This window comes from Pollicipes pollicipes, unplaced genomic scaffold, assembly GCF_011947565.3.
Source record: "Pollicipes pollicipes isolate AB1234 unplaced genomic scaffold, Ppol_2.1 Scaffold_2555;HRSCAF=2994_pilon_pilon_pilon, whole genome shotgun sequence".
In the NCBI taxonomy this organism is placed as follows: Eukaryota; Metazoa; Arthropoda; class Thecostraca; order Pollicipedomorpha; family Pollicipedidae; genus Pollicipes; species Pollicipes pollicipes.
The window spans coordinates 11,421,319-11,427,908 of NW_023596136.1; positions in this window are offsets into that span (position 1 = coordinate 11,421,319).

Sequence of the window (6,590 nt, forward strand, 5' to 3'; positions counted from 1 at the left end):
TTTGGTTTATTGGACTAGCTCATGCCAGGCCTCTTGGCCGAAATCGATAGAAAATGACGCTCATAAAAGCTTCATCAAACTTGTCATACATGCTTCGATAGACCAAGAGTAAAATGCACAGAACAGAGCAGAATACACAATATGTGGTGTATGGTTCTGTACGCACAGCATGTACTCAAGATCTCTTGTAATCTTTTTCCAGTGAAATTGTATGTAAGAGAAACATTGCATGGCACTCGGCTTGTTTAACGAACACGTGTGGACACGTTTACGGAGAGCGTTCACCCACAATCGGGGAGGAATTAGTCGGCTTACATGCACCAATGGCACACATTATAACATACATAAGCTTTTATGTGCATATTTCAGCGATTGCACAAGATTACGCGGACCTAGAATATAAGAATTGCCGCGCATCAGTAAACTTTTGTTTAGATAAGGTACATCCAACAAAACTTGCCTGCTGATTTATTCGATCACTGATGTCCTGCGACGAACTTCTCTCTGATCTGTGATACCCTTCATCGAAACCTTTCGGCCTAGCCATCGATGTCTCGTGCAAGCCTTATCATAGAGCTGTGTGGCTTACATCAGGATATGCAAGCCTGTATGCCTGATTATTTTAATGCTTTTTCTAGTCAGCACTTGCAGAGATTTGCAACAGTTACGATCCTTCGCCGTTCCTTTCAGTTGCGCGTTTTGCGTTAATTTATTCACAAGTGACCACGTGTACTACCTGGAAATGTTGAATTATGGTAACATTTTGGAAATATCGGTGTAGGAACTTCGCGTAGCCAGGTGCCTTCCAGTCCACTGACGTACGTGTGCTTTCGGCATAGATTTCATAGCTGTGAGGAAAAATCGTGCGTGCGCGGCTCCTAACGCCACAATGCGTGACCAAAGTAAAATATTTATTTCTATGTTACATGGTTATAGAACACCCAATGCATAGTCAACAGCCATCAACGTATCCTAGAGGTGAAAGATAGCCTGAAGGGAGTTATGTTGCTCAGCAAAGAACTGGTTCTAAAGAAGGTTCTTATACCGTGTGTCCTAGAATTCTCACATTTCCCATATTTCTTCCATCTCCATCTGTTCATGGAAAAGCCGTTTTTAGTAGAATCGGTCAGCTACTTGTGTAATTGCATATAATTCTCAACTGCTGGCTCCGATAGGTGGTCATGTCTGCGCATGAAAATGATTGAATATTTAATTTCTATTGAGATTAGAACAAGGCCTGCAAGGTTTACTCTGTTTTATGTTTTGACGCCACTCTATAAATATATCCTGCGCCATACACTTTTCCCTGACATTTTCGTGCAAACTAAATACGTAAAACATGCAAGCCGAGCAGGAATGTAATACCAGATCCAGCGCCTTTAATGTCTTTGGTATAAACCTACACCTACGATAAATGCAAAGCTACGAGGGTGAAACCGCTTGATGAAAATAGGCTACTCCGGGATGATCAAAAAATACCATAAACGTCACTCGCCTCTGGATAATACGACGCATAAGCCGTTTATCCATGCACTTTGGGGCATGCGGGGCTAGGATGCAAAAAGTGTTATAAATAATGCGATCACGTGACCGTGTATTTGATTTTCCATCGTCACATGACAGGCGCGCGCTGCGGATGCCTCCCTGCAGTGAACATCAGGACCATTACGAGCCGCGGGGCACGTGCCCCGGGCGAAAAGATGAGAATTTACGTGAGGTGCCGACGCTGGTTGTACCGCTGTAATAGGATTAGGTGACACAGGCGTCATACCCAAGCGGATTAATGTCATCAGCAAACCAGTGCAACCGACCGTGGCCGCGTGTAAAAACAGCCACTCCAGCGACTCATTGTACACGCCGATTAATTGGAACGGCTGTGCTGGCGGGAGGGGCGCCCGGTGCGTCACTAATGTGTTTATGACATGACGTTACCCCCCCCCCCCCTCCCCGCTTCCCTCCTGTAGCGCCGGCAGCACACCGTTAGATTGAAGACAGCGGTGTGCCAGTTTACCTAGTCGGCATTCACGATGGGACTAGCGTCTGCTGACAGGAAGCGGCGCCTGACTGAAGGGTGGACAGGCTATGCGTGTGACGACACGGCAGTGGTATGCCGCTCAGCCGGGCACGACATGCAGAGGAGTGTAACGGCGGAGCAGTCGGACCGGCCGCGCACCGGAGGGGGGGGGGAGGAGAGGAAGGAGAGAGAGCGGAGGGGGGGGGATGAAGTATTTTGCGCGGCCGTTGAGGGAGTTGAGGAGGTTGAGCCGGTTACGGCTGGTGACAGTCGCAATCGGTCGTTTTCGTCGGCGTGGGAGCCCCCGGGACCGGCGTCTGTCAGACCCAGCCCGCACGCGGCGGACACTGCCAGCAGGGGCTAATTGAAACGCCGTCGGTCGCCGCCCTTTTCCAGCTTGGCCAGAGGTGCCAGCGACGCGGCTGGGCGGCTCCAGACCGGGCGGACGGCCTGCAGCACCTGGAGAGCAGCTCTGAAGCCACCGCTGACGCAGGCAACAGCACGCTGGCAGACAGCTGGGTCTGAGCCTACCAGCCGCCCAACGCCCAGACGCGGCAACTCAGGGCTGGAGAGAATGTGCCGCCACTGACTAATTCTGGTGACCCCTACCCGCTGCAGCGCTCACGGCAATAGTATTTCCCGCGGGCCTGGGCCCTTCAAGTAAGCTGGGAAGACATTTACTGGACAGACAGCGTAATCAGTCTCGCATATTTGTTCATAGGATCACAAATGTATTACAGCAGAAGGCATTTCAAATCAAGAATAGGAGGCGTGGTTCTTAGTGACTGGACAGATTACATGATAAGTATGATGGATGCTCGGCCTGTAGTATGTCATCAACGCTTGCAATTGACCTGACAACCCTGTCCGAGCCTCTGGCCAGATACATCAGCCAGCGACCGACCAGGGGATGAGCGACGTAACACCGACCACCCCACATCCCGTCCCCACACACCACTCGCATTAACGGTACACCCCGCGCCGCCAAATTCCTCGCCACACCAACAAACAACTGGCCAGAACGGAAGCGGGTCTCGCCCGGCCAGGGCGGCTACAAATGGAGCCATCAGCGGCACCGCTCGCCGGACCATCGGGCGCGTGCCGGCCTCGCCAGCGTCCACTGGCGGCGCGTGCGGCCGACCTCAGTGTCCACCGATGACGCGTGGCGCCGCCGCCGGTTGGCCGGGCGCCGCCGCTCCTCGGCCGCCGCCGCCCGCCGCCACGCACAATGCTCGGCCCCCCTCCCCGCTCCGTCCACAATGCCGCCTTTCAGCGGCGGGTTTTATTGGTTCAGGCCGCAAATTGGCGGTCTTGTTTGGGTGGCGTGGCGCGGCGTCAGACTCGCTCGGGCGGAATGGCATCCGGCGTCGCCTGACCGCCGCGGCGCCGGTCTCAGCAGCTCTCGCTGACCAGCCGGTCGCACAGCTGGTGCACAGCTGGCACAGCAGCCGACGGCAGGCGCAGCGCGTGTGCGACTGAGCGCAGCGGGCGCCAGTGATGGCTGCAGCTTCTCTGAGCGTGGGCGCTCCTCGGCTTGCGCCCATCTGAAGGCGCGTCCTAGCAGCCTTCACGTTCCGAGATTTAGTGCAGGCAGCCGCGGTGACAGACACGAATATCGCTTAGCCATGTACTTTGTGAAGGAAGACTTGCGCGACCGTTTCGGTTGTTTTGACTTGTTCCAGTAGCTGGTGAACGCTGGTGATAGAGATGATATCGGTGACATTTGCTGATCGATGCTCCACATATTTCTACCGGAGTAATCGGAAAGAGGATTTGAACTATGGACGGGTCAAGCCAGGATTCCCCAGAACTAGCTTAACTTGCTATCCACAATGTCTACGCCTTCTCGCAGAATTCCTTGGAGAAACCCGAAAGCCCGGATAAAAGCTATTAAGCGTGATGCTTTAGGGGGACTACCTGAAGTTCTAACGGTGTGCAGAAGGCTCGTCATGCCAAAGCGTGTACCGTTCCTCGGCAATGGACGGTCAGAGGGCCGTCCTTTTCCAGATACTGGAACAGTGCGACATCATTCGGTCTATTTCGTGGATAACACAGCTCAAGCGGCGACCGGTCTGGCCACAGCACGTGCCTCCATGATTTCCTCGACGGCCTGTTTTATCCCGTACTATTCGAAACCTTTTTCAGTGAGCTTTGAGTCTCCCCGGTGATTCTAGGCCTTACTTTGAGCGTTTCAGCTTTGTCAGAATTTTGGGGCGACGCTGGTGGACAGAGGACAGAGGATATCTTAAACAGCCCTGGACCTGTCACGGTGAGAGGTAGCATCCAGGTTTTCCCTTTTAGCAATATAATTGGCTCCTGAATGGCAGGGTAGACCGTGCTGTTTACCACGACAAACCCACGTTTGAGGCTCAGCCAAACTGGCTCCTGAATGGCAGGGTAGACCGTGCTGTTTACCACCACAAGCCCATGTTTGAGGCTGAGCCAAACTGGCTCCTGAATGGTAGGGTAGACCGTGCTGTTTACCACGGCAAATGGCAGGGTAGACCGTGCTGTTTACCACGACAAACCCACGTTTGAGGCTCAGCCAAACTGGCTCCTGAATGACAGGGTAGACCGTGTTGTTTACCACCACAAATGGCAGGGTAGACCGTGCTGTTTACCACGGCAAACCCACGTTTGAGGCTCAATAATTACGTTACGCTATCCCATTTATACATGACACTGCATTCAGCTAATTCTCAGATGCTCGCAGATAATTGTTAAGTTCCTCGTCTTCGGACTGGATGTTATTGCTACAACTTTGTTACCAAAACAGGGATGGTACTCTATGTTGTCAATGGGGCTTCACGACGCACTCAGCTGCCGAGGGTAGATGTCGTCGCCTGCCTCTCACCCTGGCAGGAAGGGCGGGCACCGCGGGGAATCGAACCCCGTACGTCTGGTTTCCCAAACGCGCAGCGGGAGATGACACTCTACGGCTGTTGGATGTTCTCGACCAATGTCGGCCACTCTAATAAAACTATCTTCCAGGAGAAGACCTCTGACTGGCCAGTTTAAGACCTCGAGGCAGGGGCGGCGCCACTGGGGCGGACGGGGTTGGGGGATGTGTCCTATAGTCTGATAGAGCGGAGGAGGGAAGGGGGAGGGGAAGTCTCTTCTATGCTAGCAACTTTCTTGCAGGAAAAAATATGTTTCCGCACATATTTTCACCAATAGAGCCATATTTCCAATCTTTACCACATTGCAGTTCCCTGACATCGGTAGGGCAGTGCGATGTTTCCAGAACTGCAAAGCACCGCTCGGCGACATTCTTCTTTATACTGGCCGAGCACAGCAAGCTACGCCGAGCAAGTGCCTTCCATGTCTGAAGTTCAAAGCCGGATTAGGCGGTGGCAAGATCATGTGCCTGCAGTCTATGGATATTAAATATTGCTGGTAGGGAAAAGTGAAAGCTAATATTGACTGCAGTACACTGCTGAATGCAATGTCCGTACTTTCCCAGGTACGACTGTTATTTGTGTACGCTCTCCGTTAATAAAATGACCAGCACATGCTATCACCCATGTCTTCGTGCCATTACCCACATGCCATCGCCGCTTCCACTTTTGTGTTTTTACAGAAGCTTTACTACGCAACTAGCTACAACCCTGTAATTTTGAGTGCGTTGTCTGTTCATTGAATGCGTTTAAACATTTTGAATATAGGAGCATTGCATGATAGCGCCAATATACAATATTTTCATTACCTATTACATACCGTACTCCAAGAACCAGGAATGAGAATGCTTATAACTTTCATGAGCTTTTATTCTGTCAAAAGAAGGGTAAAGTGGGTTAATGTGAGCAGGCTGGTAAGCTGACACACTCCGCATCTCCACTCACCAGACTCCATTGTTTCCGAGCGGCCTGCCTGGTGGTACATTTGGGAAGCTCGGCTTTTCCTGTTTTAACGCGAACGGCGGCGGGCGGACAGTGAGCGCACTCTAAGCATTGGTATGATATTAATCCATCTATGTAAATGTTAACGAGAATTTATCATGCTTTCTGTTGTCTTTGATATGGAAGATGTTGTCTACTGACTCACGTGCATCCGGTCATGTCTGCTCCTAAAATCGCCATCGCTGTCGAGTGGCTGAGCCTGAAAGCAAATCGTCGGCCACGCTGATTCATTTGCTATGTCGTAGTGGGACAGCTTGTTCCAACGCGGATGTGGGTAAGATGATAATGGCTCAACTTACCCCACTACAGGGGCGGCACAACAGAGGCTAAGTGTCTGGTCTGTGTATGTGTCTGTGTCTGGTGTCTATGTGTCTGGCTCGTGCCAGCGCCTTCAATAAACGCACGATGAAAACCTTTTTTGATAACTTGGAGAGAGAGCTGGAAAAGCACCCATTCTCGCCTGAGGACATTTACAACGTTGATAGGATGACCGCAACCACGATACAGGCACCGAAACGAGTGTTGAGGAAGGGATCGAGGCAGGTAGGCTGCACCACTTCCACAGAAAGGGGAGAGTTGTGCACGCTGGTTTGTGCAGCCAACGCTGTGGGGAAACATGTCCCACCACTCGTCATCTGTCCTAGAGTGATCTGCCGGGGCCACTTCCTTTGAGACGC